This window comes from Podarcis vaucheri (genome assembly GCF_965113315.1).
Source record: "Podarcis vaucheri genome assembly, chromosome: 5".
NCBI classification, from domain to species: domain Eukaryota; kingdom Metazoa; phylum Chordata; class Lepidosauria; order Squamata; family Lacertidae; genus Podarcis; species Podarcis vaucheri.
Window position 1 is genome coordinate 3100316 of NC_138763.1, and position 16736 is coordinate 3117051.

Below are 16736 nucleotides of genomic sequence, written 5' to 3' on the forward strand. Positions count from 1 at the left end.
CCAATGTATTATGGCACTGTTGATCCAACAGGGATCTCTGGGATCAAATACACTTGGAGTCGAGAGTGGATTTCATGCTCTTTCTTCAGCTCGCAGTGGTGAAGAGGAATGGAAGTTTCCCCAGAATGTCTGCTTTATATACATTATTTACACAATGGGCCCCATGTGACTGGCTAATTCCAGGATTCTCCTGTAGGCCAATCAGGTCACGGATTGACTTCCACTTGGAGCTGGATTGGGTGGCTCCAGTGGACCAATCAGACTGCTGCATTCTGGAGCCTATTGTTCTAGGACCAATCAGGCTGCTGCATTCTGAATCCTATTGTTCTAGGACCAATTAGACTGCTGCATTTTGAATCCTATTCAACTTAGTACATAACACCTCTCCACCTCCCAGAACTGGCATAAGGACATACAGACCATCTGCTGAATAAGGCCAATGAGCCATCAAGTCCATTGTCCTGTTCTTGTTGGAATCAACTAGATGCCACAGTGGGAAACCAGCAAGTGGGATCCCAGCACGAGAGCAACTTTCCCTTCCTATGGCTTCCAGAAACTGGGATTTGCATCAGGGGTACTTGGCCTTATAAGAGTTTATTTCAAAGTGGCAGAAACGGCTTTTTTGTTGCTTTTTTTTTCATGTTCAGAACGTTTTGCATCCCGCCCTCCCAAGTCCAGCAAACGTCACCCAGAAAGGGGTTTATCAAAGCAAAGAACGAAACAACGCAAACAGCTGTGAGTGGTACCTATTTATCTACTTGCACTTTGACGTGCTCTCGAACTGCTAGGTTGGCAGGAGCAGGGAGGGAGCAATGGGAGCTCACCCTGTCGTGGGGATTCAAACCTCCGACCTCCCGATCGGCAAGTCCTAGGCTCTGTGGTTTAACCCACAGCGCCACCCGCGCCCCAGACTCTCGTGGTCCCTTCCAGCAATTCTGTGAGTCTATGAAAATAAACGCACCAAGGGGACAGAACTAAAAGGAAGAGCAAAGTTTTATCCTCCTACCTGGGGATGCCAGGAACTGAACCCGGGACTTTGGCTGGGCAGTGGGGTGGGGCGGTTAATCCCTCCCACTGGGGCAAAAGGCAGGGGGCAAATGAAAGTCTGCTCTGGGCTAGGTTCTGAGGCAGTATGGTGTAATGGTTAGAGTGCCAGACTAGGACCTGGGGGAGATGAGGGTTCAAATCTCCACTCGGCCATGAGGCTGACTGAGCTGACCTTGGGGGCCAGTCACACTGCCTATCCGCTTAGCCCACCTCACAGGGCTGTTGTGTGGATCAGCTGAAGAACAAGGAGACCACATACGCTACCTTGAGCTCCTCGGGAGGATAAGGCAAGGTATAAATGCTATCAGTCATAACAATAATAAAAACAAGGTGCCAATTCGGAGCTGGCCTAGTCATTGGGCCCGAATTGGGCCTGCTGAAGTGACAGAATTGGGGGCAACTCACGACCCAGTGGATCCTGAGCAGTTCAGCTCCTCCCCTGTAACGCCCATTTCACAGAAATTCAACCCGGACAAAGCAGGGAGCTGGGCACCGGCAGAGAAATGGCACCCCTCCATGGGCAGATAGATGCCAGTGTAGCTGTTCTAGGCTGGGGGGAATCAGACCTGCCCCCCTTCCAACACACACACACACACACACACACACAACCCAGATCAGAGGTTTGGCATGCACCCTAAAATCTTAAGGACACTGGTTCAGATCAAGAGGACCACCTGGAACAGTCCTTCCCAACCTGGTGTCCTCTGGGTATTCCACAACCCCCCAAAAAAAAAAAAACATTCCCCTTCTGCAACAAAAGAGCCCCTCTCTTGCACAATTCCACCTTCTAAGCTACCGAATCCTGCAACCGTCACATTCATGTGACAGTGAGTTCCACAGGGGAACAATGCACTATGGGAACTTTCTCCCGCATGCCCTGAATCTGTGGCCAGCGTCACAGCAGCCCTGCAAAGTAAGATAAAGGAGGGAAGCTGGGGCTTGCCTCCATTTCCCCCTGGGAGCCAGGAAGCAGTAGGGGATCCAGGGTTTTCCTGCTGGCTCCCTGACTGTCCACAAAACAATTTCCTTTCAGGAAAAAGGGAAGGAGAGGGGTTCAGGGGACGTGCCGTAGCTCAGGGTCAAAGCATCTGCCTCGAATACAAAAGATCCCACAGGTTCAATCTGCAACAGCATCGCCAAGCAGGATTGCGAGACCCTCCTGCCCAAAACCCATTGCTGCCAGTCCGTGTAGGAAATACTAAGTTAAATGGTCTCCCTCATTGCAAGGTAGCTTCCTGCGTACTCCCTATCTGGTCAGATTTCTAAATTTTTGCATGCAAAATGTGGGCTGGCACGTTGGAGAAAAACAAGAGGCGATTGCGGCACCAACAGAAAACAAGTTGCGAGCTGAAGAAACTGTTCCTGTTGAGATCTCCATTCCTTTGATGGATCAGAGATAAATATTAACTTGGGCAATGAATAAGTCCTCCGGCTCAACGGACCATACATGGGCAGGCAGCTCTTTCTGGAGACAAAGCATGTCAGGAACCATAAAGTCTGTTTTGACGCCTTGCTGGGACTCAAGGCAAATGGCAACAACGGACTGCAAACCATGGCTGGCACTGCCAATTTATGCCAAGGCCAGCCTTGAGTCTCACTGGCAAGGACCTTGACAGCCTGCCGGAAAGGACTCTGAAGCACAGCTGCCTGTCTCCTCCTCCCCTTGCCCTCCCTTGCTGTCTGGCACTGGGCATTTTGCCTCTTCGCTAACCGGACCCACATGGCACAATGCAAGCTCCGTCGTGACCCCTCACCCTGCCACCCTGGTTGTTCGCCATTCCGCTCACGAGGCCAATAAGGAGGTACTTACTGGAGGCTGGGCTCTTCTCCCTCCCCGAGGGGACGCCTTGTCCCAGAGCGGAACAAATTTGGAACCGGCTCCAGGAGTGAGCGAAACTCCCGGAGTGACCACAAGCACAAGGAAGAGGGAGAGAGGCAGGCAGAAAGAAAGAAAGAAGGAAGGGGGGAAACTTCTCCTGCCTGGAGGAATTCAAATCTCGCTTCCACCAGGCCCTGAGTCACCTCCCCTCCCCTTCCAATAGATCAGAGCATGGGTAAACATTTCCAAATATGGAGATCACGACTACCAAAGGATGTCAGGAAAATCGCCCTTCTTCGGGCAACTTGGGGACGGCCGCTCCAGAGGCGGAATTCCCCCGCTGTGGGTCAATGATTAACGTCGAGATGGGTGCTGGGACAGTGCCAGGTCAGCGCCTTGCCAATGTTGCAGGGAACTACGAACTACGAAAGGCGTTGCAAAGGCCACCAGCTCCTGCAGGTTTCTCTTCCTCAGTGGGTTCAGCAAGCCCTGAGAGTCTTGTCAGCAGCTCTTAGCAAAGTGGAAGTCTCACGCTCAGAGGCAGAACACCTCTCGACGACGGTCGCCATTCCTGACAGCATCTGCTTAGCCACTGGGGGGAACGGGGCGCTGGACTGCTTGATCTCCAGAGGGCATTCAAATGGCAAGAAAGGAGATCCCGTCTCAACATTAGGAAGCAGTTTCGGAGAGCTGCTCAACAGCAGGATGGTCTCCCTCGGAAGGTGGTGGACTCTCCTTCCTTGGAGGGATTTAAGCTGAGGTTGGACGGCCATCTGCCAGGGATGCTTTAGCAGTGATTCCTGCATTGCAGGGGGCTAGACTAGATGGCCCTCTGTGGTCCCTTTCGACTCTATGACTCCACAAATCTATCTGATGCAACAGAGCAACTGCCACGCTCTTTTTTTGCAAACTGTCGAATCCAGAGCTGGAAAGGACTTTCCTCAGACTATGTGCATCCATTCACTCCTGTAGGAACAGTGCAGGTGGGCAATTGGATCTGGGCAGCTGGCTGAATCCTTATCTCTCCCACGTTGGAGAGGTGGTGGGGGCCACCTGTCTGCCCATCACCTGGCAGAAACCAAGCGCCAACCCCAGCTGATCAGCAGCTCTCACAAAGCACAGGGCTTCACAGGCAGCCAATGGCCTTGTCATGTGCTCTGATGGTGTTTCCTGCTTGGCAGGGGGTTGGACTCGATGGCCCTTGTGGTCTATTCCAACTCTATGATTCTATGATTCTATGTGCTGACGACCACAGTAGCTCTGGCATAAACAACATGGCTTTCAGCAAAGCAGCAACTTTACCAGGTCCACACCTGGGGTTGGGCACATGGGCACTGCATTGCCTATATAGCTCAGGTGTTGATGGAACCGTCAAACGTCCATCATCCCTGTACAGCAGCCATGCTGGGTGGGGCTGGTTGGAATGTTGACTTGTGGTCCACCAAGACCCTGAGATCCTTTTCACATGTACTGCTAGTAAGCCAGGTGACCCCCCCCCCATCCTATATTTGTGCATCTGGTTCTTCCTGCCTAAGTGCAGAACCTGACAGTTGTCCCTGTTGAAATTCATCTTGTTAGCTTGCGCCCAGTTCTCCAATCTGTTGAGGTCATTTTGAATCCCGATTCTGTCTTCTGCGGCATTGCCTACCCCTCCCAGTTTGGTGTCATCTGCAAATTTGATGAGCATCCCCTCAGTTCCTTCATCCAAGTCATTTATAAAGACGTTGAACAACAACAGGCCCAGGAGAGAACCCTGGGCCACCCCACTTGCCACTTTTCCCCAGGATGACGGGAAGCCATTAATGAGTCCTCTTTGGGTTTGGTCAGTCAACCAGCTACAAATCCACCTAACAGTTACCTCACTCAACCCACATTTTACCAACTTCCTCGCAATAATATCACGGGGGACTTTGTCAAAAGCCTTACTGAAATCAAGATACACTATGTTCACAGCATTCCCCTGATCTACCAAGTTTGTAACTGCATCAAATAAAAGAAAAAGAAAGTACAAGATCAGCCCCCACCGATCTTGGGGGGTGTATTGGGTTGTTGTTTTTATTTTAATTATATGTTTTGTGGTTTTATATTTTGCTTTTGTTCTGTGAACCGCCCTGAGACCTCCAGGTATAGGGCTATATATAAATTTAATAATAATAATAATAAATAATCCTTCCATGCACCCCCTCTCCAGCTCAAACGGAAAAGAGGACACACACATAAAGCCCAAGAGTGGCTTACAATGCTTTGCCTTGTAAATGTAATTCTCCCCCCTCCCTGGATTGGGAAGCCTTGGGATTTTCCCCTCCTTGGGCCCTGGGGCGAGAGAGTTCAATGGGACTGCAGCCTTTATATGCCCTCTATTTTATTTATCTATTTTCCCTGGGGGCCAGTTGCAGAAGACAAGACAGCCCTCCCAGTGCAAACAGTCCTCTCTCCGCGATGTGAGGGCCGAAAATCTAAAGAATGCGCAATCCAGAAGAAAAAGGCTGTGACGCAGCTGGAGATTGCGGGGGCAGACTGTGGCTGCTCTCTTAAAACAAGACACTTATCAGTTCTGCAGGCAAAGGAGCAGGAGTCCTGGGCTTTGGCCATATATGGCAAGGATCTGCTCAGAAACTGGCTTCATGATGTACTACTGCAGGGCTCAGGGGGGGCTTAGGCCAGCAGCAGAGAGGATCTGGCGGCAGCACAGGATATCGCTCAGATTTCACAGGGAGGGATAGGAAAGTCGGGCTGTGCGTGTGTGCCAGGGGCGTTGCCAGTCTGCACAACTGATCCCTAGGCCGCACAGACCCAGAGGTGGGGAGGACGCAAGCACACGCCAGTCTGATACAGGTTGGTGCGGAACAGGATCGTATCAAGTCCTACACTTTTAAGGTATTTTTTAATATTTTGTTGGAAGCCGCCCAGAGTGGCTGGAGAAACCCAGCCAGGGCAGGTATAAATAATAAAGGTAAAGGTAAAGGGACCCCTGACCATTAGGTCCAGTCGTGGCCGACTCTGGGGTTGTGGCGCTCATCTCGCTTTATTGGCCGAGGGAGCTGGCATACAGCTTCCGGGTCATGTGGCCAGCATGACTAAGCCGCTTCTGGCAAACCAGAGCAGCGCACAGAAACGCCATTTGCCTTCCCGCTGGAGCGGTACCTATTGATCTACTTGCATTTTCACGTGCTTTCGAACTGCTAGGTGGGCAGGAGCAGGGACTGAGCAACGGGAGCTCACCCCGTCACATTCGAACCGCCAACCTTCTGATCGGCAAGTCCTAGGCGCTGTGGTTTAACCCACAGTGCCACCCGCGTCCCTAATAAATAATAAAGAATAAATAAATAAATTATTATTATTATTATTATTATTATTATTATTATTATTATTATTTTACAATGGACTCTTGGGTTGCGAACGTGATCCATGCGGGATGCACATTCACAACCTGCATCATTCGCAACCCACAGCTGCGCGTCTGCGCACGCACGGGCTGCAATTTAGCATTTCTGAGCATGCGCAAAGCGTGATTTAGTGCTTCTGCGCATGCACGGCTGCCAAAACCCAGAGGTAACCCATTCCCGTACTTCCGGGTTTTGCCAGTCTGTAACCCAAAAAAACGCAACCTGAAGCATCTGTTACTCGAGGTATGACTGTATTACACAGAAGCAGACATGCAACTCCTGAAAAGGTATTCTGCCAGAAGCTCTTCAGATCTCTCCTTCCTTGGAGGTTTTTAAGCAAAGGTTGGACGGCCATCTGTCCTGGATGCTTTAGCTGAGATGCCTTCATTGCAGGGGGTTGGACTAGATGACCCTCAGGGTCCCTTCCAACCCTACAATCTTATGATTCTATGATTGTGTCCCAAGTCGGCTGTGCCACGGTTGCAACAGGCTGCCACATCAGTGTTGCAGAGGGTTGGACTATATGGCCCTTCGGGTCCCTTCTGGCTCTATAGTTCCGTGATTCCAGGTCACATTAAGAGGGCTCTCCTGCTTTGGAGAGTAGGACTCGAACCCACAACTTCAAGTTACAGGAAAGGAGATGCAGACTAAACTTCAGGAAGAACTTTCTGACAGGGAGAGCTGTTTGATAGCAGAACGGACTCCCTCGGGAGATTGTAGACTCTCCTTCTTTGGGGGTTTCTAAGCAGAGGTTAGATGGCCATCTGTCTCAGATGCTTTAACTGATATTCCTGCATTGCAAGGGGGTGGACTAGATGAATCTTGGGGGTCCCTTCCAATTCTACGATTCTATGATTCTACCAGGATCAGCCATGGCTAGCTTGCTTTTCTGCTTTTTAAAGACAGTTTCTGGTGGGTGGGAACTGGATCAGGGGTACAATAGGTGACAATGACTCTTGCTGGATTGAACAGAAACTGCTCAGATGGCACAGGGGGAGATAATAGAATCACAGAACTGTAGAGCTGGAAGGGACTCCAAGGGTCATCTAGTCCAACCCCATGCAATGCAGGAATGTCTGAAGGAGCGTCTCCATCCCCATCGTTCTACCCAGACACTGAGGTCCAGCTCTGAGGGCCTTCTGGCAGTTCCCTCGCTGCGAGAAGCCAAGTTACAGGGAACCAGGCAGAGGGCCTTCTCGGTGGTGGCACCCGCCCTGTGGAACACCCTCTCACCTGATGTCAAAAAGAACAACAACTACCAGACTTTTAGAAGACATCTGAAGGCAGCCCTGTTTAGAGAAGCTTTTAATGTTTAATAGACTATTGTATATTAATATTCTGTTGAAAGCCACCTAGAGTGGCTGGGGAAACCTAGCCAGATGGGCAGGGTATAAATAATAATAATAATAATAATAATAATAATTATCATCATCATCATCTCAGCTAAAGCATCCAGGACAGAAGGCCATCTATCTGCTTAAATGTGAAATTTAAGATGTAAAAACCTTGTCCTTTTTGCACTGCAGGTTGTACAGAGTGTCAGTGCCATCGCTCCACCCACTGCTGCCAACCCCATAAGCTCCCTCAAAGCTGCAATCCCCTTGCCACTCAGCGATGCCTCTCCATTCATCAAAACAGATTCTGCATCTCAAAGGTCAGAGGAGTAGAGAGAAATAGTGTAACATCAAACCCCTGGACCTCCATTCTCAAGCACACAAGTCCTTTTGCCCCATCCATCAACAAGAAGACACGGGTGCAAGGGAAACACGAAAGGCAGCGGTGTTTACTTCTGCCATGTTAGAACTGACTGAGAGCTGTCCGCAATCAGGATCTCACCCTCAAGGCACAGGAGAGTTGGAGAGAGCAAGGCACCACCTGAATAGGCTTGTCATCTCTGGAGAGAAGTAGGAAAGATATTCTCACCAATTCTCCAGCTTGGACCAGAGTTAAGAGAGGAGGGACGTCAGAGTTAGGAACAGGGGAGAGATTCGATTTAAACAGATTTATACATGGCACCATAAAGAAGGCTAATCGCCAAAGAATGGATGCTTTTGAATTCTGGTGCTGGAGGAGACTCTTGAGAGTCCCATGGACTGCAAGAAGATCAAACCCATCCATTCTGAAGGAAATCAGCCCTGAGTGCTCACTGGAAGGACAGATCCTGAAGCTGAGGCTCCAAGACTTTGGCCACCTCATGAGAAGAGAAGACTCCCTGGAAAAGACCCTGATGTTGGGAAAGATGGAGGGCACAAGGAGAAGGGGACGACTGAGGACGAGATGGTGAGACAGTGTTCTCGAAGCTACAAAAGTGAGTTTGACTAAACTGCGGGAGGCAGTGGAAGACAGGAGTGCCTGGCGTGCTCTGGTCCAGGGGGTCACGAAGAGGCGGACACCACTAAACGACTAAACAACAACATACATGGCACGCAGTGGTCCAATGCAGATCACAGGAATAAAAACTATGAAAGGTATTTGTAAAATACTAAAAGTATATATAAAAAAATTACTAAGCACTTTAATAGGAACTTCTGACTAACACACAAATTTTGCAGCCAGTTATCCTTACATGTGATGCATTCTATGCGCTATTTTTCCAAATATGCACATTTTCCCGCGCACGGCTGCTGGAGAAAGGCCTTGCAAAATGCAGAGCGGTGCAAATGTCAAAGGATGGCTGTGTTTCAGTTTGCAGGAAATGAGGATTAGCTAGGTTCCCATTAAAATGTGCATCTAATGAATTGATCCCTGATGGCTATGTGGAATATGAATAGCCTCTGCAAATTAAACTTATTAATGGCTTTGGGGACCCAAATTTATTTATTTATTTAGCAACAAATCATTAAAAAGTCAAAGTGGTTTACAGCATTAAAAAGATTTTTTTAAAACCATACAATAAAAGCATGAAAACGTCTTAAAAAATTAAAAGCCGCAAATTTTAAAGGAGCAAGCCTCAATAAACCATTGTGAAAGGATGTTGCCTGCACAGGCCTGGAGGAATAGAAACGTTCCCAGCAGGCGCTTAGAACTTGGCACAGAAGGCACCTGCTGAATCTCCAGTGGCGGAGAGTTCCACAGGACTGGGCCCATGACATTAAAAGCTCAGTTTCTCTTTATTTGGTGCCCGGCCCCGCTCTCCCGTTGCCCAGGGCACCAGATGTGCCACGGTCAGATGTACTGGGACTCAATGCCTCCGCCAGTCCGTGGCGACAAGACATCCCACAGGGAGAGGCAGTGGGAGAGATCAGGTGGATCGGCGGCGCCACTGGGTGAAATCGAGTCAAGTGGTGAAGTGTGAAAAAGGCACCAAGTGTGTCTGCCTCAGGGAGTCTCTCCCGAAAAGCGAATGCCTTGCTGGCAAGAGCAGAATGACTAAGCGTCGACCTTTCCCCTTAACCCCACAGTTAGCGCCTTCCACGCCCAGCCAAGGTAAGCAAGGTGTTGAGCAAGGGCTGCTGCTGCACCCTGAGCAGAGAGTCTCTCCTTATCTCTCTCCCAAAAGACGCAGCTATAATACCTCCAAAACCAGTAAAAGGGTTGGTGGCTCTGGCAGAGGCCTAGCTTGGGTAATACCAGCCCACAATCCCAACCAACCACGCATTCCCACGGCAGTTTCATTCCACGGCACGCATTCCCACGGCAGTTTTCACAAGGTTCCCCTGCTAATTCCCGCATTATATTTGAGCTTTAAATGGAATTGTATTATTACGGTCACAGACCAGTTCCGGCTCACTTAAAACATCAGGAAAATCACAAAACACAACAGGAATACAGTGGTACCTCGGGTTAAGTACTTAATTTGTTCCGGAGGTCCGTTCTTAACCTGAAGCACCACTTTAGCTAATAGGTCCTCCTGCTGCTGCCGTGCTGACGGAGCATGATTTCTGTTCTCATCCTGAAGCAAAGTTCGGCAGCAGCGGGAGGCCCCATTAGCTAAAGTGGTGCTTCAGGTTAAGAACAGTTCAAGGTTAAGAACGGACCTCCGGAACGAATTAAGTACTTAACCCGAGATACCACTGTATTTGAAAGACAAGTGTAAGCAGTTAACATCACTAGCGGGGTTATACGTAAGATGAAATAGCGACCTTTTCAGGGTGAGTAATAAAATATTTTAGGTAATGATATAACAGGATAGGAAACGAAGCGAAATGTAAAGATGTAAAGTTTACATTTTGTAAACCATCAGACGGGAGGGAGGGAAGTTGTCAGGCTCAGTCGAGCCAAAGAGATAAAATAAGAGGCTACGATGTTATGTAATGTGATTACCGTATTTTTCGCCCCATAAGACGCACTTTTTCCCCTCCAAAAATGAAGGGGAAATCGGGGTGCGTCTTATGGGGCGAATGCCTGCAAGCCTCGCGCGCCCGGCAGGAGGTCCCACCGGGTGCGCGAGGCTTGGGGCGGCAGCCTGTCGCCCGAAGCAGGGGGAGCCCTCCGGAGGGCTCTCCCTGCTTCGGGCGAGTGTCTGCAAGCCTCGCGCACCCGGCAGGAGGTCCCACCGGGTGCGCCAGGCTTGGGGCAGCAGCGGACTGCTTGCGCGAACCTAGAAGCTTGGGGCGCGCTGAGCTCAGCACGCCCCAAGTTCCTGGTGTAGCGCAGCGATCCGCTAGCCCTGGGAGAGCCCCGCAGCTCTCCCAAGGCTAGCGGACTGCTTGCCGGCACGCAGAAGCTTGGGGCGCGCTGACCTCACGGCTCTCCCTGGGGCGCGGCTCTCCCACGCTAGCAGAGACCTTGCTGGCACGCAGAAGCTTGGGGCGCGCTGAGCTCCGCACGCCCCAAGCTCCTGGTGTAGCGCAGCGCACCTGGGGGGGAAAATAATTTTTTTTTCCTTTATTTCCCCCCAAAAAAACTAGGTGCGTCTTATGGGCCGGTGCATCTTATGGGGCGAAAAATACGGTATATGTAAAACCAATAAAAATCATTTATTGGCGAAAAATGTGTACAAATTCAACACTATGTTTTGTTGCTATTTTGTTAATGTTCTTAATATTGTTTTATAGATATGAATGCTGCTGTACTTTGCGAATCCTATAATATTATTTTTGATGTTTATATTATTGTTTAGTTGTTTTGGCAATAGTGTTACATAGGTGGTAATTGTTTCATTGGGAATTTGGGATAGTTTTAGTGATGATTGGTTAAGTATTCTATACGATTTATGCTGTATTCGTGATGTTCCATTATGTTATTTTTATCTTTTGCTTGTAAGCCACTTTGGAATTTATTTGAATAAAAAACAGCATAGAAATAGAAGCGATCAATAGTTCCGTCTTATTTGCAAAAAGGGTCCCCGTCTCCCCTTCCCTGGAAGCGAATTACATGGAAATGAGCAATAAACTTGCACTATATTCCGTGGAAGACAGGAGTGCCTGGCGTGCTCTGGTCCATGGGGTCACGAAGAGTCGGACACGACTAAACGACTAAACAACAACATATTCCGCTATATATCTGGAAGTGGCTTTTACGTATTTTGAACATTTCGGGGGGGGGTTACGGGGTGCTGAGCGGCACCTTTAGTTTCAGAATGGTTCAAAAAATCTGGGATAATCAGCAAAGTGCCACACTACCCAAATGTTTAGAAAGTTGATGCAACTTTGAATCGGTTTTCAGCTTATGGTTATTTTCAATTTACAAAATTTTACATTGTTACTGTTAATTTTCCTTTGTGATAATTGTATTGTTAACTGTATTTGAAGGTATGTGTTTTTTACAATCATGTGCTACATAAATTTGTGAAACAAATTATTATAAAATAGTATAAAAGAAGAAGCACTGAACAGATTTGCTTTACGGTGGACTCTATTGTATTTTGAAACAGTAAATTATACGGTGAAATTCACAGAAGGATAACTAAAGGCATTTCAAGGATAGACACTTTTGGTGAGACCTGGCTTCCTTCCTTTTCCTTCATAAAAGAGACAGAAAATATTTTTGTTCCACCCTCAACACAAGATTCTCTGCGGAGAGGCTACTTGGATTGATAATACATAAACATATTGCGTGTGTATTATGTCTTGCATATGAAACTTAACAGGAAGGTACCACTGAACCATTGAACAATTTACTGTGGTTATACAGCTGCGCGTCTGTGCGGGTTGTGATTCAGCACTTCTGAGCATGCACAAAGCACGATTTAGCGATTCTGCGCATGCGCAGCCGGCGAAACACGGAAGTAACCCATTGTGGTACTTCTGGGTTTCGGCGGTCCATAACCCGAGGTATGACTGTATGTTGTTCTTGTACTTAAACAAAAAAACAATAAAAATCATTAGGGGTGGTAGGAATTATAGGGCAATATTTATCCGTGTAAGGGACGCGGGTGGCGCTGCGGGTAAAGCCTCAGCACCTAGGACTTGCCGATCGTATGGTCAGCGGTTCGAATCCCCGCGGCGGGGTGAGCTCCCGTCATTCGGTCCCAGCTCCTGCCCACCTAGCAGTTCGAAAGCACTCTTAAGTGCAAGTAGATAAATAGGTACCGCTTTATAGTGGGAAGGTAAACGGCATTTCCGTGTGCTGCGCTGGTGCTGGCTCACCAGAGCAGCTTCATCATGCTGACCACGTGACCCGGAAGGGTCTCCGAACAGCGCTGGCCCCCGGCCTCTTAAGCGAGATGAGCGCACAACCCTAGAGTCGGACACGACTGGCCCGTACGGGCAGGGGTACCTTTGCCTTTACCTTTATTTATCCGTGTAATCTTTCTGCTTCGTTACAGCACTGTTCTTTATATTGCATCTGATCTATCTAATGCTCTTTAAAAAGAAGAAGAAGAAAAACTGGACCAGCTTTCTCTTAGGAAAAGTTTCTCTTAGGAAAAGTTAGGAAAAGGGAACGACGTCCTGCTTGCCTGCTTGGTGAGCTGATCTTGAAGGTTGGAACACTTATCCTAAGGGGATCCCCATTCCAATTGTCTGCCATTTAAACTGGTCTTGAAAGATACCTCTGCATACTTCTGCTAACATTTGCAGGCGAGCAACCTCACAGGACAGGCGAAATCGCACTGATCTCCCCGCGTAACGGCAACATTGATTTCAAATCCCCTGCCTCTTGTCTGATCCTCGCTTGATGGGCAAAAACAACTATTCCCTAGCTTCTTCCCGACATACTTTTAAACACTTGGAAGCTGTCAGCATGGCCTCTTTAATCTCCTTCTCTCCAGCCTAAAACATACCCGTCTCCCCCAGGCAACTGTCCTCAGAGGAACTGCCTTCACTCGTCATCCGTCCGGCTCAGTATTGCTGAGACTTGCTTTGCCAAGGATTCAGGCAGAATTCGTCCCCCCTCCCCTGCCTGGAAATGATGTTGGGGAACTGAACATGGGACATTTCTGTGTGCAGAGAAGATGCTTTGCCACGGAGCCACAATCCTTGCAGAGAAGCACAACCCTTTTGCAGTTTAACTAAGGCCTCCTTCACACATACAGCTGGCAGCAATGGACCACAAACTTAGAATCACGGAATCATAAAAGTGGGAAGAGGCCCCACCTTATGCTCTTTTGATTTGTCTTTAGAAACATTTTCGGGGCTCCTGGTTAGAGGAGGCTGCTTTTGCAAAGCTGTAGCATCAGGCTTGGACGCGGGTGGCGCTGTGGGTTAAACCACAGAGCCTAGGACTTGCCAATCAGAAGGTAGGTGGTTCAAATCCCCGGGAAGGGGTGAGCTCCCATTGCTCGGTCCCTGCTCCTGCCAACCTAGCAGTTCGAAAGCACGTCAAAGTGCAAGTAGATAAATAGGTACCGCTCCGGCGGGAAGGTAAACGGCGTTTCCACGCACTGCTCTGATTTGCCAGAAGCGGCTTAGTCCTGCTGGCCACATGACCCAGAAGCTGTACGCCGGCTCCCTCGGCCAATAAAGCGAGATGAGCGCCGCAACCCCAGAGTCATCTGCGACTGGACCTAATGGTCAGGGGTGCCCTTTACCTTTACCTAGCATCAGGCTTAAAACTAGGGGAAGAGAGCAGTCTAGCTTTCCCCCAACTCTCCAGTCTGCCTGCAGAAGGGGCTGGCAGCCAGCCAGCCAACCAGTGCCCCCCACCCCAAGCCTAGACCAATCCCTAGCCTTCGCTGGAGCACTGCACAAAATTACTCCTGCCAGGCTTGGAGTCGTGGAGAGGGGGGCTTTTACAGTCCCTTTTAAATTGACACGATTCATAATGAAAACTGCTGGCAACCGCATTAGTCTCTCGGGCTCTGCAGATCAAGGCCCAGTAGGAGTGAGGAAGCAAATTGGTAATAGGTGCAATTTTCTTCTTTTTATCCCGGATAATTACTGTGGAAAGGCAGCCTCTCCTGGTGCCTCGCAATTAGCTGAAATAACCAAATCAAACGCGACTCTCTTATTAGCAGGGGCTGCGCAGGGAAAACAAAACCGGTGCCCGCCCCCTGGTCCAGCTACGGAGGCTGGACGTCAGAAACACTGTTGATTAAAGAAAAAGGGAATCAGAAAGGCTGTGGGGTGCTCCCAGGGGTACATTTGTCCCTGAAGGAGTTGGTCTGCCACACGTCTCACTTCCCGAAAAGTCCCAACTCAAGAGCTAAGCCACATCGTTCATCCAGGCCCCTTCCACATGCAGGAACGGGGCCTTCCAATTCTTGCACAGATATCACATCATCACAAAATCACATTCTTCATACGGGTATTGCTCTTTCCAAAGGAGTTGGGTATGTTTCGCATGGGAAACAGGGGACTGAGAGGAGATATGCTATCCATCTTCAAATATTTTAAGGGCTGTCATATGGAAGAGGGAATAAGCTTGTTTTCTCCTGCCCCGGAGGGGAGGACCCTCCAAACGGCAAGGAAGGATACTCCAACTAGACGTTAGGAAGAACTTTCTGACGGGAAGAGCTGTTCGGCAGTGGAACAGACTCCTTCGGGAGGTTGTGGACTTTCCTTCCTTGGAGATTTTACATCAGAGGTTGAATAGCCATCTGTCAGGGATTTTTTTAGCTGTGATTCCTGCATTCATGGAATAGAATTGTAGAGTGGGAAGGGACCCTAAGAGTCATAATAATAATAATAATAATAATAATAATAATAATAATAATTTTATTTATACCCCGCCCATCTGGCTGGGTTTCCCCAGCCACTCTAGGCAGCTCCCAACAGAATATTAAACAGAATGAAATATCAAACATTAAAAACTTCCCTAAACAGGGCTGCCTTCAGATGTCTTCTAAATGTCAGATAGTTGCTTATTTCCTTGACATCTGATGGGAGGGTGTTCCATAGGGCAGGCGCCACTACTGAGAAGGCCCTCTGCCTGATTCCCTGTAACCTCACTTCTTGCAGTAAGGGAACCGCCAGAAGGCCCTCGGCACTGGACCTCCGTGTCCGGGTGGAACAATGGGGGTGGAGACGCTCCTTCAGGTATAGTGGGCAGAGGCCATTTAGGGCTTTCAAGGTCAGCACCAACACTTTGAATTTTGCTTGGAAACGTACTGGGAGCCAGTGTAGGTCTTTCAGGACCGGTGTTATGTGGTCTTGGCGGCCGCTCCCAGTCACCAGTCTAGCTGCTGCCATCTGGATTAGTTGTAGTTTCCGGGTCACCTTCAAAGGTAGCCCCACATAGAGCGCATTGCAGTAGTCCAAGCGAGAGATAACTAAAGCATGCACCACTCTGGCAAGACAGTCCGCGGGCAGGTAGGGTCTCAGCCTGTGTACCAGATGGGGCTTGTAGACAGCTGCCCGGGACGCAGAATTGACCTGCACCTCCATGGACATCCAGTCATCTAGTCCAACACCCTGCAATGCCCTCTGGAGCAGGAGAAAACATACTTGCTCCATCTTCCACGTGACAGCCCTTGAGATATTTGAAGATGGCGATCATATCGCTTCTCAGTCTTCTCTTTTCCAGGCTAAACATACCAAACTCCCTCGACTGCAGGAGGCTGGACGAGATGTACAATTCTTTTTCAGTGGTACCTCGGGTTAAGAACTTAATTCGTTCTGGAGGTCCGTTCTTAACCTGAAACTGTTCTTAACCTGAAGCACCACTTTAGCTAATAGGGCCTCCCGCTGCCGCCGCACGATTTCTGTTCTCATCCTGAAGCAAAGTTCTTAACCTGAGGTAATATTTCTGGGTTAGCAGAGTCTGTAACCTGAAGCGTCTGTAACCTGAAGCGTATGTAACCCAAGGTACCACTGTACCTTGCCCCATATGCACCCACTTGGTTGCTTTGATCTGCGAAACTGACAGGTGTCACATCATACCTACATTCCCATCTCTAGGCTTCACCACAAACGTCATTATGGAGTATGTGGACAGACAACAGCTGAACCCCTTTTGCTGACCTACTGGCCTACCACACAGGGGTGCAATTTAACACCATCACCGACAGCACCTTCCTGCCAGGTGTGCCGGGAGATAGCCAGGTCCCCTGCCCCAAGGAGGCTGCAAAGTTGCAAGCAGACCTATCAGAGACTGCCAGCGGATATTTAGATTTAATGGGGACTGCCAAGGATCCGGATGAAGGAAACCCTCGAGCGTACATT

General features: G+C 49.1%; 1 protein-coding gene across 3 annotated transcripts in view; it reads right to left on the bottom strand.

The window, feature by feature from the left end:
• Window positions 1-16736, bottom strand: part of LPP (LIM domain containing preferred translocation partner in lipoma) — a 300872-nt gene that overhangs the window by 265525 nt on the left and 18611 nt on the right. Inside the window, exon 1 of one of the 3 annotated variants that reach the window (XM_082224281.1) lies at window positions 2858-3062. The exons of the other annotated variants lie outside the window; for them this stretch is intronic. The gene's annotated coding sequence lies outside the window, so the exon portion shown is untranslated. Of the gene's footprint in view, window positions 1-2857; window positions 3063-16736 lie in introns of those variants that run through there. 3 annotated transcript variants of the gene reach the window in all.